This window comes from Chelon labrosus, assembly GCF_963514085.1.
Source record: "Chelon labrosus genome assembly, chromosome: 17".
In the NCBI taxonomy this organism is placed as follows: Eukaryota; Metazoa; Chordata; class Actinopteri; order Mugiliformes; family Mugilidae; genus Chelon; species Chelon labrosus.
This window is the reverse complement of record NC_140350.1, coordinates 418,685-443,781: the sequence shown is the minus strand read 5'-3', so window position 1 is coordinate 443,781 and position 25,097 is coordinate 418,685. Positions and strand designations below refer to the sequence as shown.

At 42.1% G+C, this 25,097-nt stretch overlaps 1 protein-coding gene across 1 annotated transcript in view; it reads left to right on the top strand.

Annotated features, from left to right (window-relative positions):
- The first annotated feature begins 19,696 nt into the window (after positions 1 to 19,696).
- amot (angiomotin) overlaps positions 19,697 to 25,097 on the top strand; it is a 56,378-nt gene continuing 50,977 nt past the window's right edge. The window contains exon 1 of the mRNA XM_084564748.1: positions 19,697 to 20,586. The gene's annotated coding sequence lies outside the window, so the exon portion shown is untranslated. The remainder of the gene's footprint in view (positions 20,587 to 25,097) is intronic.

The following is a 25,097-nucleotide window of genomic DNA, read 5'->3' as shown; positions in this document are numbered from 1 at the left end:
AAAACAAAACAGACTCAACCACGGTCCAAACCAGTGTTCAGTAAAGCACAGAACAGACCATGCAGAAGGTGTGGGGACACAAGAGGACACAGCCCAGACCAATGTCCAGCAAAGGATGCAACATGCAACCAGTGCAGAAAAAAAGGACATTATGCTCGAGTCTGTAGGTCAAAAAAGTTACATGAGGTGAATATGGCCACAATGTCACACACAGGATAGTGATGAAGAATATGGAGTTTCTTTCCTGGGCTCAATGTCAACAGAGACAGGGGACAGTGCTGGTCCCTGGATGACTGAGGTAAAAATGGATGACCACAAAGCAGTGTTTAAAATTGGCACAGGCGCAGATGTGACAGCCATACCCAAAAAACTGTACGACGAGGGCCAGTACGATCAGCTATCAAAAGCTTCATTGGTTCTAAAAGGGCCAGGAGGAAACCGTCTAAAAGTGATGGGCAAGTTCAAAGCCACTCTCAAAAAGAGAAATAAAACCAAGAAAGAGACCGTGTATGCTGTGGATGGGTTAAGAACACCGCTGCTAAGCCGAGCAGCCGCCACAGAGCTGCAGCTGGTCGTCAGGCTGGACAACGTCAGCCTGGACACAAGCGAGGTGGTGAAGCAGGAATTCACAAAGCTCTTCTCTGGACTCGGAAAAATGGGGGGTGAGTACACCATCGTATTCAAGGAAGATGCAAAGCCTTTTTCAGTCTCAACACCTAGGCGAGTCTCACTTCCCCTCCTTCCCAAAGTCAAAAAGGAGCTAAATCGCATGGAGCAGCAAGGTGTCATCTCAAAAGTGGAGCAGCCCACAGCATGGTGTGCGGCCATGGTCGTTCCTTAACGTGCACAAGAAGCTGTGAGGATTTGCACTGACCTCACAGAGCTGAATAAGTCAGTAGAGAGAGAGAGACATCAACTTCCCTCGGTGGAGAACACTCTTGGACAGCTTACCGGGGCCAAAGTCTTCTCAAAACTAGATGCCAACTCAGGATTTTGGCAAATTCCACTCTCTCTTCTCTGGAATCTTCTCTGCTGACCACGTTTATCACTCCGTTCGGACGGTACTGCTATAATCGTCTATGTTTTGGCATCTCATCAGCACCAGAACATTTTCAGAAACGCATGCACCAGATCCTAGAGGGCACAGATGGCATTGTGTGTCACATGGATGATGTGCTCATCTGGGGAGCCAGTCAGGCAGAACACGATGAGAGGCTGTGGGAAACACTCTCACGGCTGCAGAGTGCAGGAGTGACACTGAACGACAAATGTGAGTTTTCGAAAAACAAGATAAAGTTTCTGGGGCAGATCATCGAGTCAGCAGGGGTCAGTCCGGACCCAGACAAGTTGAGCGCTGTCAAATCCATGAAGGAGCCCAGTAATGTCAGTGAGGTGAGACGCTTTCTGGGGATGACTAATCATCTTTGTAAATTCATGCCTCACCTAGCTGAGTGTTGTAATTCGTAATACGAGTTTGGTCAAGATTAAATAATTAATAATTATTATTAATAATTATGAATTATTAAATCAATTTAAGTTGTTATTAATCAAGATTAATACTACGGGGCACCACCCTGCTTACAGGGAACCTTGACCAAATGTGATATAGTCTCAAATCATAAATGTTGAAGTCATGAACTCCGAGCACAGACTCTCTCAACCAGCTTGACACAATATAAACACACAATAATCACTAGGAGTAGCTTACTTTAAGTACAAATAAGTTTATTACAATAAAAGGTTAATCAATTAACAATATCGAATCCACTTAATGCACTCTACAAACTACTCGTGGTCATTATAACGTTGCAACACGGAGATGCAGGTATGTGTGTGTGTATGTGTGTGTGGGAATGAGGATGGAAAGGGGGGAGGAGCTGGTGATGTAAGGAAGGAGGAGGACAAAAGGGGAGAGGCAAGATGGCTGACTCCGCCCACGAGTGGGTTTACGTCACCAATGATCCTTGCCCCGGAAAATGGCGGATAATTCAAAACGGTGTGGCTGATGGCGTGCTGATCAGCCGACAAACCACGTGGTTCTAACACAAAAGAGAGAAAGAGATTTACCGCTGGGTAATCTAGCTCCCCTTGACTAATGAGAACCGGGAGGGTCCACGTGTAGCATGTATAGGTGGTATGTGTGTGTGTGTGTGTGTGTGTGTGTGTGTGCGTGTGGTTAGCGGAAAAGCTCCAAGGGAGGAGAGGAAAGCAAAGGTTACCAAGCCGATCTCGTGAGGATCACGATGATTGTCTTTTATCTGTCCGGAATGGAGAGACACGGACAGATACGAAGCAATCACCCGTTTCACACACGAGAACAAAGGAGCACGGCGGCTCACACACTCTAATTACACGATAACAACACTGGCGGACTCGCGGTCCGTAAACACAGCAAATAAAAAGGGATCACACGAAATGTAACATAAAACATAAAATAAAATCCTAACTCTGCCCAGACGTTAACCTCTTACTTGGTGATGAAAGGGGGAGCGGATGGCGTGTGTCCTTGCGTCGTTGCGATTCGGCTCCGTGCGGCTCGAATACGACGGGTCCGTTGTGCGCGTCACTGGCGGACAAACGGCGGCTGATCCTCGGCGATGGCGCGGGGGAAATCAGCGAAGTCGACTGGGTGAAGAATCTGGTTCTTCCTTCTGCAGGCACCGAGGGATCGCAGCGGCGGCGTTCTCGGGAAGTCCGGATAGTGGCTCGGGTTGAGCGTAGGTAGAATACAGGAATCTAGTCTCGTCCAGCGAGGTGAAGATGGCATAGTCTCTTTACGTAACGTTATGTTTGTACCTCCAAGGTAACGAAGTTACAACGGGAAGCGATGTGTTCAGAGTTTGCAGGGTTATTTATATCCAATTTGACGTCATAGAACTCTGCGGGAGCTCTTAGGGCTCTCTGCCAATTAGAGTCAGTGGGTCGACTCTGCCGGATATTGTACCTGGCCATAAAACCGCTAGGCCTGATGGGAAACGGAGTCCCTTTAGGACTCCCTTTGTTCTCACTGGCGTGCTGTCAGGCTTTATGAGGTACAACAGGCCTCATTCAGGCTTTGTAGGCCCAACATGAGAAAACTCACCCACTCAGAGAGCTGATCAAGAAATCAAACATGTGGACTTGGGGGCCGCAAGAGCAGCAGGCTTTTGACAGCATAAAGGAGGACCTGACTACTCCTCCAGGTCTAGCTCTGTATGACCCAAATATTGACACGCTTGTCTCAGCAGATGCCTCATCATATGGCATGGGTGCTGTTCTCCTCCAGTGGCAAGACAGCACAGCAAAATGGAAACCAGTGGCATATGCATCAAGGGCACTCAGCAGCACTGAACAGAGGTATACTCAGATTGAGAAGGAGGCTCTTGCTTCCACATGGGCCTGTGAGAAGTTTGCAGAGTTCCTCATCGGGAAAAACTTTCACATAGAGACAGACCACAAGCCTCTCGTCCCACTGCTGGGCTCAAAAAGCCTTGATGAGTTGCCACCATGCATCCAGCGTCTACGCATGCGCCTCATGAGATATTCCTACACTCATGTGTCAGGAAAAGAGATAGCGACTGCAGATGTGTTGTCCAGAGTACCTGAAAAGAGCACGCCTGCCGGACTGTCAGAAGAGGAGATCGACTTGTACGCCGACTCCATCATTGCTAGTCTACCAGCAACAGAGAAAAGGCTAAAATAAATACAGACACAACAAGACAATGACGATATACTGAGACAGATAAAGCAGTATTGTGCTGAAGGATGGCCAGACAAGTTCTCAATAGGCCAGGTGCTCCAGCCATGTCTGCCATTTCAAGGAGAAATGACAGTTCAAAGTGGCTTGCTTCTCTACGGCAGCAGACTTGTCATCCCGCCATCACTCAGAGCAGATATACTAGCCAAGCTGCACGAGGGTCATCTCGGCATAACCAAATGCAGGGAGAGAGCCAAGAGATCAGTATGGTGGCCTGGACTCAACAAAGAACTGACAAAACTGATAGAGAGTTGTGATACATGCGCCAGAGAGAGAACAACCCTGAGAGAAACAATGTTGCCCACTGAGTTCCCGCAAAGGCCGTGGTCTACAGTAGGAGCAGACCTGTTTCAAATGAAAGACAGACCGTATTAGTCTATTAGTCATACTGGATTATTATTCTCACTTCTTTGAAGTAGCAAAATTAACTGTCACAACATCAGAGGCTGTGATTGAACACTTCAAGTCTGTCTTTGCTCGTCATGGCATACCAGAAGTGGTGCGCACAGACAATGGCCCACAGTTTGCTTCAGAGAAATTTCAGAAGTTTGCACAGGATTGGACCTTCAGCCACGTCACCTTCAGTCCACACTTCCCACAAAGTGGGTTGGGTGAATTCTTCAAAGGTTATAGGCCTTAAAGTCATATTAAATGTTTCCGTGTCACCTGTAGCGTCCCCTGTAGACATAATGTCACGCAACTTGATGGGCGTCTACACAATATGTTACAGATTGTGTATGGCAAATTTCATGAAGTTAGCTATTGCAGTTTTTGAGATATTGAAATGTTGCTTTTGTAGCACCCCCTAAAAACCAAGGGTTACAAAAGTGTTTGTATAGAATCATATTCTTATCAATGATATGAAGTTTGATTAAGTTTGGGTGTGTACTTCACAAAATATTTGCTTTGGACTTATGCTGTCCCTTAGCAAAAAGTAGTATACTTGAAGATAATTTTATTAAGAATACTTGACTACAAGTATAAGTATAGTAAGTATACTACAGACCATGTACTTGTAGTGTACTAGAAAGTATACTAATTTAATACTTCCGGCTAAATTGGAACATTTTAAGTATATAAAGTATACTTTTATAAACTAAAATGTAGACTAGAAGTATATAACTAGTACACTAGTAGTATAAAGATGAGTGTACTTGTAGTGTACTAGAAAGTATACTAATTTAATACTTCTTCCGGCTAAATTGGAACGTTTTAAGTATACTTTAAGTATACTTTTATAAACTAAAATGTGGACTAGAAGTATATACCTAGTACACTAGCAGTATATAAATGAGTGTACTTGTGGTATACTTAGAGTATACTTTTATAAACTAAAACATGGACTAGAAGTATATAACTAGTACACTAGTAGTATATTGAAGAGTGTACTTGTGGTATACTTAAAGTATACTTTTATAAACTAAAATGTGGACTAGAAGTATATACCTAGTACACTAGTAGTATATAGATGAGTGTACTTGTGGTATACTTGAAAGTGTACTTTTGTAAACTTAAAATGACCTTATAAAGTATACTTAAAGTATACTTTTATGAACTTAAAAATGTTCCAATTTAGTCTAAAGACGTATTAAATTAGTATACTTTCTAGTACACTACAAGTACATGGTCTGTAGTATACTTCCTATACGTATACTTATACTCAAGCATACTTAATGAAATGAACTTTCAAGTATACTACTTTTTACTAAGGGTAAGTATGAACTTAGAATTACTAAAACTGAAAAACACAATTTTTGGGTATTTTACTAGTTTACTTGTCATTATACTACAAGTATACTTGTAACCAAAAATAATAAATACCTTGACAGAAACAAAAACGTTACTTTTATGACTTCTATTCAGCTACTTGTTTGGCATAGCTTATATCGTTGCATTTCGTTCTTCCGATTGGTCTCATATCTTGCATGGTGGTGTCAGGGAACTTGGCCTGGACATGGACTGTGAGTGAAAAACACAAAACATTACTTCAGTGTTATTTTTATTCACCATCCACAATTAACACAATTGTTAAAGAGGCATGAAGGATGGTTTATCAGGTACATTTCTGAACTTAAGTGCAATCAGGAAAAAAAACTCTATAGAGGGAATGCACATACATCACACCCCAATCAGCTACTAGACTGAATATGACAGAGTGGTAACTGATGGAAAACAATGAGCAGCATGCCGGCGGTGACGTCAAGTGCAAACAACTGGGCAATGACAAAGTGACAGATTAAATCAGTGCTATCAAGGTAACTGGGAAGAAATAAAAGGCAACAACTTACCACCAAACATTAACATTAATTGGGGGCGGCTGTGGCTCAGTAGGTAGAGCGGGTTGTCCACGAACCAGAGGGTTAGCGGTTCGATCCCCGGAATGTGCCACATGCCGAAGTGTCCTTGAGCAAGACACTGAACCCCCAGTTGCTCCCAGTGCGTGGCACTGGTGTGTGAATGTGTGTGTGCTTGTGTGAGCGAATGGGTGGATGTGTCTATGACTGTAAAGCGCTTTGAGTACCAATAGGTAGAAAAGCGCTATATAAAAGCAAGGCCATTTACCATTAAAACCTTTGCTGGGAAAAAGGCTGGACCGTCTGACTTTTCTCTGCCTTTAATGTTCCACTTCACCTCCATGTCGTTTTCTCCTTCTTTCCTTGTTGAGAACGGGAAAGTTGGTTTTTCTTTGGAGAACAAGATCGTTACCTGCAGCGGTGGACGCCAGTTTGAAATTAGGCTCCCATTGGCTGCCAGGTAGGGAGGCGGGAACATGAACCGGAAGTGCAAAGCGCGACCGTACAGTTTATGTGCGTGACACTGTGACAGCGAGAGCTGGAGAAGCTTCTGAATTAGCTCATTAGAGCTAATATGGAGAAACGTCGTAGACCTTATAAAAGACATTTGGAGGATTACACAGCAGATTCCAAGGACTACCAAGTACAGATGGAAAGTAAAAGTCAGTAACAGATAATGAATTAAGACTGTTATGATTTCATGATCCCTTAGTTATGCTGCTATAGGCCTAGGCTGCTGGGGGACGATGCACCAAACACATGTCCTCCTTCTTTCTTCTCTCTCCTCTCTCGCATCCTCCACTTTCTTTTCTCTGGCACAGAGCTCTTGCCCTCTAATTTCCTATCTACTACTAGTCATGCAATTCTGCGCTATTACTATATAGAATGTTTACTGCTGTGTGTCCCTCCCCCCCAACTTTGATTGAATACATCAATTTGTAGCCTAGTTTTGAATATGTATATATTGTACAAATATTTATAGTAATTTAAGGTGAAATGTTGAATCTGGTTTTGTTTTCAAAGGTAATTGCAACCCATGCACTATGTACAGTCTCATTTGGAGGCATCTTCCCAAAAATGTTGTGATGATTTTATGTTAAAAATGAACTCAGTATACCCATGGGGAATGGAATGAAATGACTAATTATTGACATTCATATTTGAACACCCCACCTTTCCAGGACAAGACAGAACTACAGGACAACACACAAGATGACATATGTCGACCTATTGTTTCCCACAGAGAAGTTAGAGATGATTCAACAGTAGGAGCTCCTCCACACCTAGGCTTTTGGATACTGCCTTTCAACAGGTAAATACACAATGACACAGTTTGTCCATGTTATTACTGACAATCTTGAAATATGTAAATATGTCAGGACATCTTCTGTTGCCAGGATACATTCCCCCATGTATCTGGGTAACTTTGTTATCCTGCTTGATTGAATTTTAAGAATCTTCCCTAAACTGTGCTGTCAGCTCCTCTGGTAGGTATAATCATTACCACATGTCATATGCCACGTCACTGATTTATATAATATTCATCAGAGGGCTTCCAGTGACACCCTCAAAACGTGTCAACAGTGCACACATGTAGTTTACTGTACATGTAGTTAGAGGTTTGCTGTAATAGTTGAGTGCATTCATACCATCTAACGGACAGATTATCTTAATTGTGGTACATTTTGACCTATCCTCGAGTCTAACCCAAGTGTAGACGAATGACAGCATTGTCAGCACAAGGCAAAAGCTACAGTAAACCACCTGCACAATTTCAGTCATCGTTTTATAAACTTAAACTATAAGTTAATAAACTGTATGTAAAGATTCACTGTACAAAGTACTTTATATATGAGGATAAAACTAACGAAACTGTTAATGCTGTCTGGCCTGACATGATTAAAACTAAATGTGTTCTTGTTGAAACATGACCAGAACTTGATCAATAAAGTCAAGTCAATGTTTCTGTTGTTGTGTATATTTTTAAGGTACATAAAGATAATGCTAGTGAACACACATACCATTTACTGTAAACTTTTAAAGTCCAGCACTATATGATCTTGAGTTTCTAACGGGTAATACCACAAAGAAATTGTGTAGTGGAAAAACATTTTTATTCTGCTAAATTAAATATATGCACAAGTCAATGACTTGATCTTATTATATACTTGGACTAAGATATACTAAGTACTTTGTGGCAGAAAGTAGTAAAAAGTATACCAAAGTACAAGTATAAGCTTTAGTCTTAAAGTATAAGTGTAAGTCTTAGTATATATATACTTAGTCTTAGACTTTTCTTTATACTTTTCAGTATAAGCTAAGTATACTTCACTATACTATTCTTAAGTATATGAAATATAGTATATAAAAAGTAAACTTCAAGTATACTGCCTAAATTTTAGTATAAAATAAGTATACTTGTAGTACACTTGAATAAACTACTTTTTGCTAAGGGGTGCCATGATGTAAAAAATTAATTAGCCATTAACTTTGTAATCAATAACCCTCCTAAAATTCTTTTGATGTTTTTACCTCATCTCTGTCCATAAATGATACATGCCAAGTTTGGTGAGAATTGGATGAACGGGCTAGGATGAGTTGATTTTGCTTTGAGGTACATTTGTTTCAAAATGGCGGGGAAAAAATGACAGGCGGAAATGGGCGTGGCCTAGTCGAGTAGAACCAGGGCTATGTAAGGAATCAGAGGGAGAAAGAATTTTGTTTCTAGGTGTAGTGTCTGGGAACACAGATATATGCGTGATGACGTCAGTGGTACGTGAAATGTATAGGAGTGAGTGAGATGCGAATAAAGAAGCATGGTAATGACTGTCTGACTGGAGCCTGATTATTAATGTTAAACAGAAGTAAGGAAACATTACAAATGGCGATGAGGATCTAAAACGGAACACGGAGGAAAAGAAAACCGGTTACTGCATGAAGTTTAATCTGACCAGGAGGAAGAGGAGAAGTGAACGGAGTTAGCATAGCGCTTCTGGCAATAACTTATTTTGATGTTTCGAACGACCCAGCTAATGTCGGCGTCCGCTGGCAAAAGTGTCTAAATAGTTTTAAACTCTATTTAGTGGCGTCGGGAATTCGAGACAACTCACGGAAAAGAGGTTTGTTGCTACACCTAGCAGGAGCTGAGGTCCAAGACATATTCTTCACTATGGATGAAACGGCAGACGAGGCTGACTATGACGGTGCAGTAAACAAGTTGAATGCTTATTTTACACCACAGAAAAATATCCCCTATGAAAGACGTGTTCAGACAAGCAGAACAAATGCAAGGAGAGTCCGTAGACAATTTTGTGTGTAGATTACAGAAGCTAGCAGCTACATGTGAGTTTGGGGACAACAGAGACGATTTCATACGTGATCAAGTGATTGACAAATGCTCGTCAAACATGCTGCGCAGACGGCTGCTACGGGAAAAGGACTTAAAACTCCCAGTGCTCTAAGAAATTGCAAGAGTGATGGAGACAGCAGATTACCGGGCAGAAAGGATGGAGAAATTAACAGTTAATGCCGTGGAAAAGAAACGTGACAAAGACAGAGATAAACATGTGAGACCCAGATTCTCCAAAACTCAAAATCAGTCACCACGTGATGAACACAGCATCAAGTGTTACAGGTGTGGACGTGCAGGACACATGAGCCGTGAGTGCACAGTAACAAAGAACAAAAAGTGTAATAACTGTTGTTTTGACTCCTGTGTAATTGTTATTTTTCTGTTATGTTTATGTTCCTATGGTGACACCTGGTGCTAGAATTCGGTACTACCGCTACATGTATTCCGTTGTAAAGTAGCCATTGCCTGTCAGTTACTCGTCAGTTTGATGAGATGCGTGCACCAGCTGTTTCCTCGTTTGATCCTTGGACTGAATACGTGTAAAAATAATAAGTGTTAAAAGAATGAGATACTGATAGTTATGAAAGAGTTACATAACTGTTACAGCGTAACATTTCTAAAGATAATAAGTAACAAAATGTTCGTTTTAATGTATGAGTACTTGTGTGTTAGCATGGCATGTCTAGCCACTCTGTGTATTGCTACCTAGTAACCTAGCAACCAAATACCGTTATGTATGAGATCGTTAAATCTGTTAACTGTCGTTTACATTCATGTGAATATGTCTGACAGCTTAAAGAGGCGTCACTTAGTGACTTTCTGTATTTTTATGTCTTTGTAGTTTTACGGATCTGAATGGAATGAAAGTGAGAGATGGAAAAGAAGTGAAATTAGTTCAAGTAAAGTTTCATGGAAGAAAAGTCCCGCTCTTCATTTTATTCTCGTTAGCTATCTGTCAGTGCTTTGTAACGGACACAATTGCCGGGACAGAATAGTAAAAGGACGTTTACACAGCGGGTGAAGACATCTAAAACAACTCAACGCACTCCCCCGGACATGTCTTTGTAGTTTTACGGATCTGAATGGAATGAAAGTGAGAGATGGAAAAGATGTGAAATTAGTTCAAGTAAAGTTTCATGGAAGAAAAGTCCCGCTCTTCATTTTATTCTCGTTAGCTATCTGTCAGTGCTTTGTAACGGACACAACCGCCAGGACAGAATAGGGTCCATGGTGTGGCGAAGTCATCCCCGAGCGGGACGCAGAGGCATAAGCAGGTCGGACACGGCCTGAAAGGAGGCAAAGTGTTAGCCTGGGTGCCAGCCGAACTTAGTCCCGCCCACAACATTTTTTGGTCTGGAAGTTCGGTCTGGTGTCGCTCCGTTAAGGTGCAATTATGCTCGAACAGAAGCTGTTCGAACCAATCAGATTCTCAGGGCGGGCTTTATACGATGATGGACAGATGATCAACAGTAACGTAACCACGTCACCAAAGAGCGCTTGGGTTGAATTTGTTTACAACAAAGATGGCTGCCGCTGGAGAACTGAGATGTGTAGATTCTGCCATCGAGTCTGTTCTAGAAGATATCGACAGCGCATTAATTTTAAAAGAGGAACAGATAAATGCGATCAAGGCATTTGTTAATCGGAAAGATGTTTTTGCCGTCCTTCCTACGGGATTCGGCAAAAGTTTAATTTATCGGCTGGCGCCGATGTTTTTTTTTTTTTTTTTTCAAACTTTATTTAACGGACAGTCAAACAAGCTGGCTCCAATGGTCGCTAAGAAGATGGGACACAACATGCGTCGCACACTCCGTTGCTCTGATTGGTTACAGGTCTATCCAATTGAGTGCAGAGGCATTTTTTTTCCTGGTTCGGTTGAAACACGCCCCATAATCACAGCCCTATGGAGCGGTACCAGACTCACATTCTGACGAGAATTGAGTATGGCTACGCCAGGCTAGCAAAGTGTCTGCGGACGAATCCTTTGGCTGACAAGTGGTTTGTGAGATATAAACATGCAGTGGTTGTAGCGCCCCCTACAGGCCGAATTTCACGAAACTCGGCATGATTGTACGCAAGCATATTATAAGATAAGATAAGATAAGATAAGATATGTTTATTAATCCCACGTATGGGAAATTTCCTTGTCACAGTAGCATGGAATTTGATAAAAAAAATAAATAAAAAAAAAAATATATATATACAGAAAACAGTGACAACTTCGACAGGGAAAAAGTTACCAAAAAAACACAAATACAAAAATTTTGAAAAATACACAAAAAATATACAAGAAATAACAATACTCTGACAAAATATGGAGAGAAAGAACTAGAAATATAAAGACATTCTACAGTGTAGTGGTGGAGTAAACTTTACAAATAAATAGTTGCTTAAAGAAAAAAGTAGTAGTAGAAGAAAAAAGCTATGAGTTGGTGAAGTAGTGGTTTGTGCAAAAAGGCAGTGCAAAAAAAGCAGATTCATTTGTGCAAAAGTACAGTTTGTATTGACTCAGGCTGGTGTTGTACAGCCTGATGGCAGCTGGAATGAAGGACCTGCGGTAGCATTCCGTCTTGCATCGTGGATGCAGCAGTCTGCTGCTGAAGGAGCTGCTTAGGTCTCCTACAGTATGATGCAGTGGGTGAGAGGGGTTGTCCATGATTGATGTCAGCTTGGCTAACATCCTCCTCTCACCCACCTCCTCGATGGAGTCTAGTTTAGTTTAGTTTATTGGTTTTGTTTGACAGGGACCATGCATAGAATAGCTTCTATACCAGGGTTAGCTAAATAGCTAATTTACACCTGTAGTCCCTGGGCAGGATGTTCAAGCGCAGTAAAAACACAGACACAGACAAGATGAAAAGACAACAGGATTAACATTACAAGTATAAGAAAAACTAAAAGAAAAACAAAAAGAAAAACAAAGATCAATGATCACAAGCTTGATTGTCTTTCAGCCATGTCTTCAAAAACTTTTTAAAACTTTTAAAACTTGAAGAGTCTCTGATATGGAGTGGGATTGAGTTCCATTTTCTAGTTGCTTGATATGAAAATGCTGATTGGCCAAAAGTGGTCTTTTTAAATGTAGTGTAACAGTCACCTCTCATTGCAGCCCTAGATGCCCTAACATTGTCTCTACAGAATGACACACATTGCTTAAGTGGTGGTGGTGCAAGATCATGGGTCAATTTGTACATCAGGCACATGTCAGAGAACCAAATAAAACTGTCAAATGTTAACAGGCTATGTTTTTTTATAATAGTACAGTGATGATAATTTCTTGGTTTTTTATCAAGCACTTTCACAGCCTGTTTGTATAGAGAGTACAAGGGTTTCAGAGTGGTCACCCCTGCCTGAGACCAACTTGTAGCACAATATGACAAATGGCAGAAAATCATTGAATGCACAAACAATTTAGCAGCATGTAAGGGTAATTGATGTGTAATATGTCTAAAAGTAATCAAACTCGCTCTAACAGTTCTAGATATCTTCTTAATATGCTTTTTAAAATTTAGATTGGAATCAATGATTATGCCCAGGTATTTAAAGTTGTCAACAATTTTAATCACCTCTCCTTTGACCAAGATGTCAGGTTGTTGCTGTGCATTTCTCTTTTTAGAGAAATACATAGCAACAGTTTTACTTACATTGAGAGTCAGACAGCTACTAGTTAGCCAATCTAACACCTTATTTAGGACTGCAGTAAGTTTTAAAGCAGCCTGTTCTCTAGAGAGCAGTCCAGGACAGAGCCGGCCCGTCTGACCAGTTTGTTCAGTCTCTTCCTGTCCCTCTCTGAGCTCCCACTGCTCCAGCAAACAACTGCATATAGGATGGCAGAAGCCACCACAGAGTCATAAAAAGTCCTGAGCAGTGCCCTGCACACTCCAAAGGACCTCAGTTGTCTAAGCAGGTGGAGACGACTTTGGCCCTTCTTGTACAGGGCGTTTGTGTTGTGTGTCCAGTCCAGTTTATTGTTGAGGTGAACACCCAGGTACTTGTAATCCTCCACGACCTCGATGTCCAAGCCCTGGATGTTCACCGGTGCGGTCAGCTGTGGTTTCCTACTGAAGTCGATCAGCACCTCCTTTTTCTTGCTGGCATTGATATGCAGGTGGTTCAGAGCACACCAGTCCACAAAGCTGGTGATGACCTCCAGGTACTCCAGATCGTTTCCCTGAGATACACGCCCGACAATGGCTGTATCATCAGAAAACTTCTGGAGGTGGCAGCTGTACGTGTTGTGTCTGAAGTCCGATGTGTACAGGGTGAAGAGGAAGGGAGAGAGCACAGTACCCTGCGGCGCCCCTGTGCTGCAGACTACCACATCAGACACACAGTCGTGAAGCCTCACATACTGCGGCCTGTTGGAGAGGTAGTCGGTGGTCCATGCAGCCAGGCTACTGTTAACTCCAGCTCCTTCCAGCTTCCCCCTGAGCAGTGATGGTTGGATGGTGTTGAAAGCACTGGAGAAGTCAAAGAACATGACTCTCACAGTACTACTGGTGTTCTCTAGGTGAGAAAGACATCTGTGCAGCAGGTACAGTTGAGGCCGAAATTATTAGCCCCCCTATGAAATCAATTTTTTTTTCAAAATTTTCCCAAGTGCTTTTTTAGTAGAGCATGGAATTTTCAACATAGCATTTCTAAACATACTAGTTTTCTTTAGAAAGCATAAATTACTTCAATTTGCACATAATAACACAATTGTTCAAAAAAATAAAAAATTACCACGGTCAATATTATTAGCCCCCTTAAGAACTGACCATTTTATTTAGCCATAGCACAAACCACTGTTGTGCAATGATGTGCTTTGACTTTGTGATGCTCAAAGCTTGTAAAATCAAGTTAAAATTAAGAGTTATCTCCCAATTTACACACAGTATAAATCCTCTAGTAAGGGTTTTGGCTGGCACTTGAGGAAGCATCGTCCCAAAAACAAAATAAATCAGTTTAGACTTGCGAAAGAGAACTGTTGATGCTCACAAAGCAGGAGAAGGATACACAAAATTATCACAGCGTTTCCAAGTGTCAAGAAGTGGAGTGAGAACCATCATCAAGAAATTAAAAGAGAGCCACATTGTACGGAACAAGCCTGGCAGAGGTAGGAAGCGAAGTATTTCAAAGACCCTGGAAAGAAAGATGTGTCTAAAGACCCCAGAACAACCACCAAGACACTAGGGAATGACTTAGCCTTGCCGGGAATTGTAGTCTCAAAGAAGACAATCACTAGAGTTCTGCACAGGAATGGACTGCGAGGTTGCAGACCAAGAAAAACTCCCCTTCTGCAGAATAGACCTTAAAGGCAGACTGAAGTATGCTAAGGACAACCTGGACAAAGATGATGCATACTGGAAGCATGTCCTTTGGTCAGATGAGACGAAACGAGAGCTCTTTGGCCACAGAGACATTGCTTATGTTTGGAGAAAGAAGGGTGAAACACAGTGAAACACAGTGAAACACGGTGGAAGGAGTATTATCCAGTGGGGATGCTTTAGTGCATCTGGAACTGGGAATCTGGTCAAGGTGGAAGGAATCATGAAGAAAGAAGGATATGTGAAGATTTTTAAAGAAAATGTCAAGCAGTCAGCAGCAAAACTGGGTCTGGGTCATCGCTTTGTCTTCCAATACGACAACGACCCAAAACACACGTCACTCCTGGTGAAGAACTACCTCCAGAAGACCAAAGTGAATGTAATTGAATGGCCTGCACAAAGCCCTGACTTGAATCCTGTAGAAAATCTGTGGGGTGAACTAAAGACCAAGGTCCATGCCAGAATGCCATCAAATCTGGAAGAGCTTCAGAGATTTGCCAAAGAAGAATGGGCTGGTATTCCTCAGGAGACGTGTCAGGGACTTGTTTAAAACTACAACAAAGAACTACAGGCTGTTATCCAGCAAAAAGGATACACAACTGACAATTAACATCAGGGGGGCTAATAATTTTGACCTTGGTAATTTTTGTTTTTTGTGAAATAATTTAATTTCTGTGTGGAAAGTAAAATAATGTAAGCATCCAAAATAAAAGGCGGATGTTTGAAAGACGTGTGTTAAAAATTCTTTGCTCTGTTTCACAGCACTTGGGAAATATTTTCAAAAGAATCAAATTTCCATAGGGGGGCTAATAATTTCGGCCTCAACTGTAGATGACAGCGTCTTCCACACCTATGCCTGGACGATAGGCGAACTGCAGTGGGTCCATGTTGTTGTTCACCAGATGACGGAGGTGGCCCAGGATGATCCTCTCCATGGTCTTCATCAGATGAGAAGTCAAGACTACTGGGCTGAAGTGGTTCAGCTCACTGGGACGCGCAGTCTTGGGAACTGGAACCACGCAGGATGTTTTCCACAAGTTGAAGATGTGCAGAAAAATCCCACAGAGTTGATCTGCACAGTCCTTGAGGAGTCTGGAGCTGATGCCATCAGGGCCAGTAGCCTTCCTTGGTTTGATCCTCCTTAGCTCCCTCCTCACCTGGTCTGTTGTTATGGAGAAGCTGGAGGGGTGGTGTGAAGAAACCCCTGTTGTGTTAGGTGGGGGTTGAGGTGAATGGATCACCCCAGCAGAGTGTAGTGGGAGGAGGTGTGTTGCTGGTGACAGTCCAGAGATGTTCTCGGGGGTGGAGATGTTGTGGGGGGTTGGGGATAGGGGGTGGTTTATGGGTGTCCTTTGGTCTGGGCTGTGGTGGGTGGGGGAGGAGGCAGGAGCACAGTCAAACCTATTGAAGAACAGGTTCAGTTCATTGGCCCATTCACGGTCTCCCGCTTCTGGGCCCCTTCCACTGTCCTTCCCGTGTCCAGAGATGGTTTTCAGGCCTCTCCAGACCTCTCTGGTGTTGTTTCCCTGAAGGCGCTCCTCCAGCTTCCTCCTGTAGCTGTCTTTGCCCCTCCTTATCTCTCTCTTAAGCTCCTTCTGCACCCTCTTCAGCTCCTCTTTGTTCCCAGTTTTAAAAACCCTCTTTTTCTCCTTCAGCAGGGTTTTTAGTTCCGGGGTCACCCAGGGTTTGTTGTTGGAGAAGCACCGTACCTTCTTCATAGGTACCGTGTTCTCCACGCAGAAATTGATGTAGTCTGTGATGCAGGTTGTCAGACTGTCGATTTGGGGGAAGACCCCCATGTGGCCTGCAGAGCACATCCTAGTCTGTGGTGTTAAAACAGTCCCTCAGCGCCATACTGGCCTCCTCAGTCCATCTCCTCACATACCTTTTGGTGGGTGGTTGTTTGTTTACCATAGGTATGTAGGTAGGGAGCAGATGGACCAGGTTGTGGCCAGAACGACCCAGTAGGGGGAGGGGGGAGGAGCTGTATGCATCCTTGGTGTTTGCATACAGCAAGTCCAGTGTCCTATTGTCTCTGGTGTTGCATTTAACATACTGGGTGAATGTGGGGAGAGTGGAGGACAGGGAGGCGTGTTTGAAGTCCCCGGAGATAAGTAGCAGTACCTGGGGGTGCGATGTCTGGAGCTGCGATACAACAGTGTGTAGGAGCTCGCAGGCTGCAGCGACGTCGGCAGAGGGGGGGATGTACATCGTTATCGCGATGATGTGCGAGAACTCCCTCGGGAGGTGGTACGGCCGCATGCTAACAGCTAGCAGCTCAATGTCCCTGTTACAGAGCTGCTCCTTTACCCTGATGTGTCCTGGGTTACACCATCTGTTGTTTACAAACATAGCAATGCCCCCTCCTTTCTTCTTACCGCTCTCCTTTGCCTTCCTGTCCGCTCTCACGATATGAAATCACATGATGCTACACTGCCAGTACTCCCTTTGCAGCCGGGTTAGCGCTGTCAGCTCCTCCATCTTCCTCTCTCCTCCTCCTCTCACGTTCCCCATAATAACAGACGGTACGCATGGTTTATACCGTCTGTTCTTCTCCTAGCGCTTCATACCAGCTCTGGAGCCCCGTCTCCTTCTCCTTAATTCCACTGTGATCTCCGGTCGTTGTCCTGGGAGCACCTTCGTGTTGCACAGTGCTAACAGCTGATCCCGGGTGTAAACAATGGAGCCCTGGCTGAAGGGGTCTCCGGATGCCGTATTTAGCAGACAAAGAATTAAAAATACACATATTCCAAACCTCGCCTGATGCACATCCATAGGATTGAAAGTCCGACTGAGGTTGGCGACAAAAATGACACGAGACAGCACGAAAATACACAAAAACACGGCGAAACTCTCAGAGCTACTGTAACTAGCTGCCCCCCAAAGAAACCCCCCCCCCCCAAAAAAAAATAAAATAAAATAAAAAATGATTGGATGAATTTTTCAAGTTCACCCAGGGGATGGGGCTTGTTATGGATGGGGCAGTGCTTGTCTGGCTCATGAGCTGATTTCTCTGGATGGCTGACATGGGAGTTTTGAGCTGATGACACCTCAGTCCTCTTCAAGTTCAACTTCTAGGCCTTAAAGTCATATGAAATAATAATAATAATAATACATTTTATTTTTTTAAAAAAGCACTTTTCAAGATACTCAGACACTTTACATAAAAAGAACATCAAATCAGTAAAACAATGTGAAATAGAACACTAAAAACACAATAGACTGAGCTAAACATTAAAAGCAATTTTAAAAAGGTGTGTTTTTGTCAGAGATTTGAAGGTAGGAGGGTCGGTACAGTCGCGGATGAGTTTGGGGAGAGAGTTCCAGAGGGAGGGGGCAGCTGCAGAGAAGGCTCTGTCGCCCCAGGTTCGGTGCTTGGTCCTGAGTGGTGGAGTAAGGAGGTTTGCGTCAGATGAACGGAGGCTGCGGGATGAATTGTGGCGATGGAGCAGGTCAGTGAGATAGGAAGGAACCTGGTTATGGAGGGCTTTGTGTGTGAGGAGGAGGATTTTAAACTGAATACGCTGTGGAACTGGGAGCCAGTGGAGTTTCTGGAGGACAGGAGTGATGTGATCACAGGTGCGGGTGTGGGTGAGCAGACGTGCAGCAGAATTATGGATGTACTGTAGTTTATTTAAAGTTTTGGATGGTGTGCCATAGAGGATGCTGTTGCAGTAGTCAATTCTGGAAGTGATGAAGGCGTGAATGAGGGTTTCAGCAGCAGAGAAGGAGAGTGATGGACGGAATGTGTCCATGTCACCGGTAGCACCCCCTGTTGACGTAATGTCACGCAACTTGATGGGCATCTACACAATATTTTACAGATGCCAAATGCCAGATTTCATGAAGTTAGCTATTGCAATATTTAAGATATTGAAATGTTGCTTTTGTAGCGCCCCATAGAGACCAAGGGTCACAAAGTTGGGGTGCTGTTACATAATCATATTATTATCAGTGACATGAAGTTTGATTAAGTTTGGGTATATACGTCACAAAATATTAGGTTTGGAGTTCGTTGCACGCCGTAAAAATTAATTAGCCATTCATCCATGGTTGGGGTGTGAGGGGTCTGAGGTGATGTTTTGGGCCCTTGTCAGACAGCGTTTCTTTGCCATGTCCTGGATGGGAGGAAGTGAAGTCCCGATGATTTTCTCCGCTGTCCTCACCACCCTCTGTAGGAACTTCCAGTCGGAGGTACTACAGGCCCCTGAGCACTGAGATATGTGTATCTATGACAGATGTATGTTTATCTTGCTGTTCTCTTCTCTCTTTGCTGTTCTCTTCTCTCTTTCTTCTGTCTGTACCCGGCTGGCCTTAGGCAGATGGGTCCCTCCATATGAGCTGGGTTCTGCTCGAGGTTTCTTCCTGTTAAAAGGGAGTTTTTCCTTGCCACCGTTGCCTTCAGGCTTGCTCTGGGGGTTTCAGGCCGGGTTTTTGTAAAGCGTCTTGAGACGATTTGTATTGTTATTGACGCTATATAAATAAAATTGAATTGAATTGAATTGAGCAGACAGAGATCCAGCTGGTCAGTATGCTCTCTATAGTACCTCTGTAGAAGGTGGTGAGAATGGGAGGGGGTGAGTTTTATCCGACGCAGAAAGTGCATACGCTGCTGAAACCTCTTTACAAGGGTTCCAGTGTGTTTGGACCAGCTCAGAGAGTCTGTTATATGCACCCCCTGGAACCTATATAGTTTCTCTTGTCTACCTTATTCTATTTTTTTTGTATCTTTTTTGTTTTGTATCTTGCACTGTTATTCCCTGCCGCTGTAACACCCTAATTTCCCTACGGGGATAAATAAAGTCTTATCTCATCTTATCTTATCGTATTGTATCGTATCTTGTGTATGTGGAAACTAACTGCTTTAACTTACTCTGTCTGGATTGGCTCAGACTGGCAGGCAATCTAGCTAGTATCAAGTTATCTTTTGTCTTTTAAGAAACACCACCGGCTGCAATGTCTATTGCCTATCTGTCAGAAATGATCTCCTTGTTTGTAACCTATTGCTAGCCCACATAATCCTCACACAAAACCCTCTATGTACTCATGTAACTCTCACTGTGAGAGCCGCTGAAAACATGTATGTGTGTCAGATTACACTCACTTTGGCAATCAAAAATGGTTGTAGTTGGCTGGGGTTTCAATTAGTGTGTTATAGTTGCATACATTTGACCAAATAGTGTAATTCTGGAGCAACAGAAAAGTTTGAAATTCCTGGATTTTCAACAGCTCTTAAACCCAACAGAGGTGCTCAAATGCACAAAACCCCTTTGCACATCAGCTACACAGAGTTGTTAACACTAAGCTCTTGTTTAGAATACTGACATTGTGCTATATTACATTAGCACACAATTTTCTTTCACATTTGGCCTGTGATTTATTTATTTTTTTTGCTTTACCTAGTATGCTACTCCTACTTAATCTGTAGTTGTGCATATTATTTTGAATTTCAGTTGGCTAGTCACTGGTGTGTAAAGAGGAATTTGATTCATTTGACTAAAAGACAAACTGGAGAAAAGAGGATGGGGAGGGACTTTTTCTGCCCCACAAAACTTTTTCATTGAGTTTCCATTAAATGAAGGAGGGTGTTTCGAGGGGGAGGGGGTTGGACATTCCTCTCCCATTGCAGGGCAGGCGGGAGCTTCCTGCCCCTTCTGTCTTTACTGTTAAACATGAAGTTTGTGGTTAAGGACGAAAACTTGGTGTCCGTGAACACATTCCTTTTCGCCGACAATGGATCAAAATCCGCGTCGACACCCACGACTGAGCGACGCAAGCTTGTTTTATTACTCTAAAACGAGTTAGAGCACCCAGAGGAATCGCTTCAGTCCCGAAAGGAAGAAAGAAAGGGATGATTTCACTGACTTCAAGGATTACGTAAATCTCTACAGAAAGGTAAAACGGCGTTTTCTGACATAGGCTACCGTGAAAAAAAAAAGGTTACACTGTGTAGCAGTATACCAATCGCTCCCTAACATTCCCCACAAGTGTTTGGGCCATTTTCTTTTTACCATAACGAAACGTTGTTTACAGCTTCGGAAAGAGTTTGTCTTTAATCTGAACCTCATGTCACTCATGCTGGCTTCATATTTGTGGGTGGTGTGACATTACGTGACCAAATTGTTGTCTGAAACTGCTGATAAAGGAAACTTGGATAGTAAAAAGGGTAGTCTTCACTGCATGCTGGATGTTCTCCGAATAGCTTATTTTAGCTGCATCTTAAACTTGTAATTAAGATGGAGGGTAGAGGTGGTCCTCAGGTATACTGCATTGTTTTGTCATTGATTTTGTTGGCCTGCAAAAAGTTTCACTGACAACGTTCACATGCTCACTGTATTTTTTATTTACTTATTTTTTGAGTTATACCTTACACGAATCAAAGCAACACGATTTATCTTGTCAATAAAAGTTTAGTCTTTAAGTACGAATGTGTGCGCACGCAATGTTTGACGTCGTGACATCTTCCTTTAAGTGAATCAAAGCATGACGATCTCACCCCGGTGGCTGGCTGCAGTAGTGCTGGGCGGATCAATCATTATATTAGTATCGATTAATATCGATACTAATATAATAAGATCGATACTTAAGTTTCAGTTTCTATCTTTTACGACTGCAGCAGTTTCAGTAAAAAGGCGACCTGATCTGTGTTTGTCTAAATGCTGCTGCTGTCACAGAGCAGAGCAGGCTCACGTTCTCCTCTGAATTATATTATACTTTCTGAGCACTCTTACAAACAATATGTTTCATTTGTTCTTAAGTGATAATTTTGTGTTGTATGCTGATTAATAAGCCAAAAGACAACTAACAACACAACACATAAAGGTTATAAAAATTAATTCAGATTTAGATTGATTCAGATTGATGATGCAACCACCTCAATTACTAAAAAGTATGGATATCGGTATCGGAAATACTGGCCCTGTATTTACTTTGTATCGGATTGATACCAAATCTAGCTGTATTGCACCCCACTAGCAGTGTTGGGCAAGTTACTTCAAAAACATAATACATTACTTGTTACTGTCATTTCAAAGTAATTCGTTACATTATAATATTACTGTCTCTGAATTGTAAGGCATTACACTACTACTGCATTACTGTCTTACAAGCAGTGATGGCTCGTAAGGCAATACAAGGAACAATCATAGCCAGAATTTAGTTAAAAACAGACCTTTAACTGCTTTGTCTCTGCTTTCGTCCTCAGTTTGCTTTGTTTTCACTAACTTAATGTTAGCTTGGCACCGCTCTAAATGTTTTGTTGGATTACTTATGCTATTTTGCGACATAGGACGTAGATAGATCTTTTGGTTACGCACATAAAGTGCACTTAACTACTATGCTCCTCGTATCTTTGTCTCTAACACAGTGAAAATAATGAGAGTATGTCCATCTCGAAAATGTACTGTCCGACGTCGGGCCTGCTTCAGCCATACAGGAAGAAACGTTTTACAATTTGCGTGGAATTTTTCTCCTCTGCTGATCTCGCGGTGTTATTGGCAATAGTATAAAAACAAAACACCACTTAATTTCGGGTCGAAATGCATTGTAACGCGCGTTACTGACCTTTGTACCGAGTAAAATATTACCCAATTTTTTTTTTGGAATGCCTTACATTACCACGTTACAGCAAAAAGCAATACATTACAGTAATTACATTACTTTTGTAACGCGTTCCTCCCAACACTGCCCACTAGGCTGCAATAGCTATAAACTCCGCCTTCTCCTTGAGACAAGAGGCAAACTAAAACGTGAAATTGAACGTCATAGATGGCTTCTGTCATTTTATGTATTTCTCATCTCATTTATTTTTATTATTTGTTTTTATGATAAGTTAAGTAGCTACTATAATAATGGGGCAAGACGGTGCTGGGTGAAGTACCTGTAGAGTTTCCTGCAGGCTTTGGAAACTGCACTAACTAATATAAGTAATATGAATTCTGTATATTTTTAAGTTAAATTTGTGTTTGGTTAGAATGAACAATGTAACGCTGTTGTTGTGGTAGATGTTAGATAGCTAAAACACCAAAAAGTACAATAGCTGGAAAAATGCAGGTAATCAGTAGCTAGCAGATAGTATTTTTTCCCCAACGTTTTTGGCCGCACACTCCCTTCTATGTCTCAACCGGGCTGACGCACCAACAATCTTTTGTATAGCCATATTAAAGGCGGCTTTTTTAATCATGCTCAAATGACCAGAACACACTCATGACAAAATAATCATGAATTTGAATTAAACTGAAACACTGTAACATTTTCAATATTATGCAACAAAGTTACTCACAAGCTTCCACTTTCAAGAGGAAATAGGATGGATGACAGGCTCAGAGGAAGAAATCAGATAAGTTTGGGGAAATATTATAATATTTCCAGTCGCGTTAAACAAAAATTGCAGCAACTTTAAAAGACTGTGGAGCTAACAAAACCCCATCATCATAACACAGTGGTTATGGAGATAAAATTAGACCGCCAGTAATTTGACTTAAATTGCAATAATGTTACACGACCCACAACATAAATATCCTTTATCACTAAATTTGGCTTGAGATATCCCACCTGACAATTTCCCTGATTTCAGCCATTTGATCATATTTGCAAAACTTAATGATGTAAGAGGCCACAAGCTAGGTGCATGTAGAAGAAGATAACTTCTTCTCCATCATTTTTCAGCACACACACCCCCACACTTTGGGAATCCCTGCTCTAAGTCGATGTAAGTAACTTTTAGCAGTTCTTGTAAGAGCATGGAGGTTCTGTGCTCTAACCTGCTGGGCGGTGGTGCCCTTTCTATGCAGAGTTTCCATGTTTTCCCTGTGTCTCCATGTGTTTCCTCTCGCATATGCATGCACGTTAATGTACATATGAATGGTGACCCGCTACAGGATACTACAGATGCATTTACAATTACATTCAGCACATTAAAGTTAAAACATACTCGGTGTTTGCTTAATAATGACAGAATTGAAGTTTTAAATGGGGATTTCATTCATAAATATCATGTACAAATAGTCATCATTATGACTGAATATTTCAATTTTAATAGTTCTAATTAAAATACTGTTGCCGAGAGAGCTCATCGCACTGGATCTTGAAAACACATATGCAAAAATGGACAAAACCTAAGCAAAATAAGAAAATGTCTTTATCAATTTCACAACACATGTGTGGCATATATTCACAACAAACACATTCACAACACCAGCAAAAACACGAACACGATGCAAATTCTCACATTTCCAACAAATGCTGACACGCAATGCAAGTAGCATAAAAGACAATGGAAATATTTCCAGAGGACCCTAAAGAGCAACTACTTGTGTGTCCTCATGATGAGGTCAAAGTTAATACACTTTTAGCACGAGCACTTTCTGTTGTTAGCCTATAGTATAGCCTTCAGTTCTGCTGAAGAAGCTACTCGGATGAGTGATGAAACGTCTTCTCTAAAATATTCTTAAGCGCCCCTAAATAGTTTGGTGTTGTTTTATTAAAAAAATAAATAAAAATGCCGACAAATTCAATATGAAGCGGCCAGCATATCAGTTTAAATAAACAATCATATAACCTGTCATTAAGGACAAATGTGATCATATATCTGTCAGTTCCCCTTCACTTTGTAGTGTACGGTAGAGAGAGCCCCTTTGGTACGTTGTTATCCAATCCATTCCACTTGTTCAGAACGCCCACATTACTGAAAATCCAGTCCACGTTTTCCCTGCGACCTTGCTTGCAGCTCGGTACCCGCAGCCACACACAGCCAAACAGAACACCGTTAGGAGAAGAACATGAATGGATGGATGGATGCGCAAATGGATATAAGAAAGTTTTTCAGGAAAGTAAATATTCATCACTGCTAACAATTAGTTAGCTCCAGCCCCCAGCTAACAGCAGAAAGTCCCATGTAATTAATGAAATGCTCCATGTTTGACAAATAAAAACCTGGCTTACACCCTACAGACAATCTCTGCGCACGTCTTACCTTTGTTGTTTTGGGTCAAAAGTTACCTTCCAGCTGTAAAAGAACGCTGCTACTTAGCTAGCTAGTTAATCTGAAATGCACTGTGAAGGTCCTGGTTGTTTATAGAGTTCAGTGTGCACTCTCTTTACCATATCTTTGGGGTGATGGCATTCTTTGACGCTTCCACCCACCAAGCAATTGTAGCAATTTTTTTTCTAGTTAATGCTGTAAACATTCTGCTACTGTGCAAACCTTTGTTTATTGTTGTACTGTATTAAAAAAAAAACAGACTGATATAAAAATAACTAATAGATAATTTCTCAGCCTTTGCTAGCTGTTTGTGTACTTTGTGCTCGCGCACTCGTTTGCTCACATCCTGTGCATCTCCTTGGGGCTAAGCCCCCCCTGTCCTTAAAACCTAGTGACGCCTCTGGCAAATGGCAAATTTCTTAAT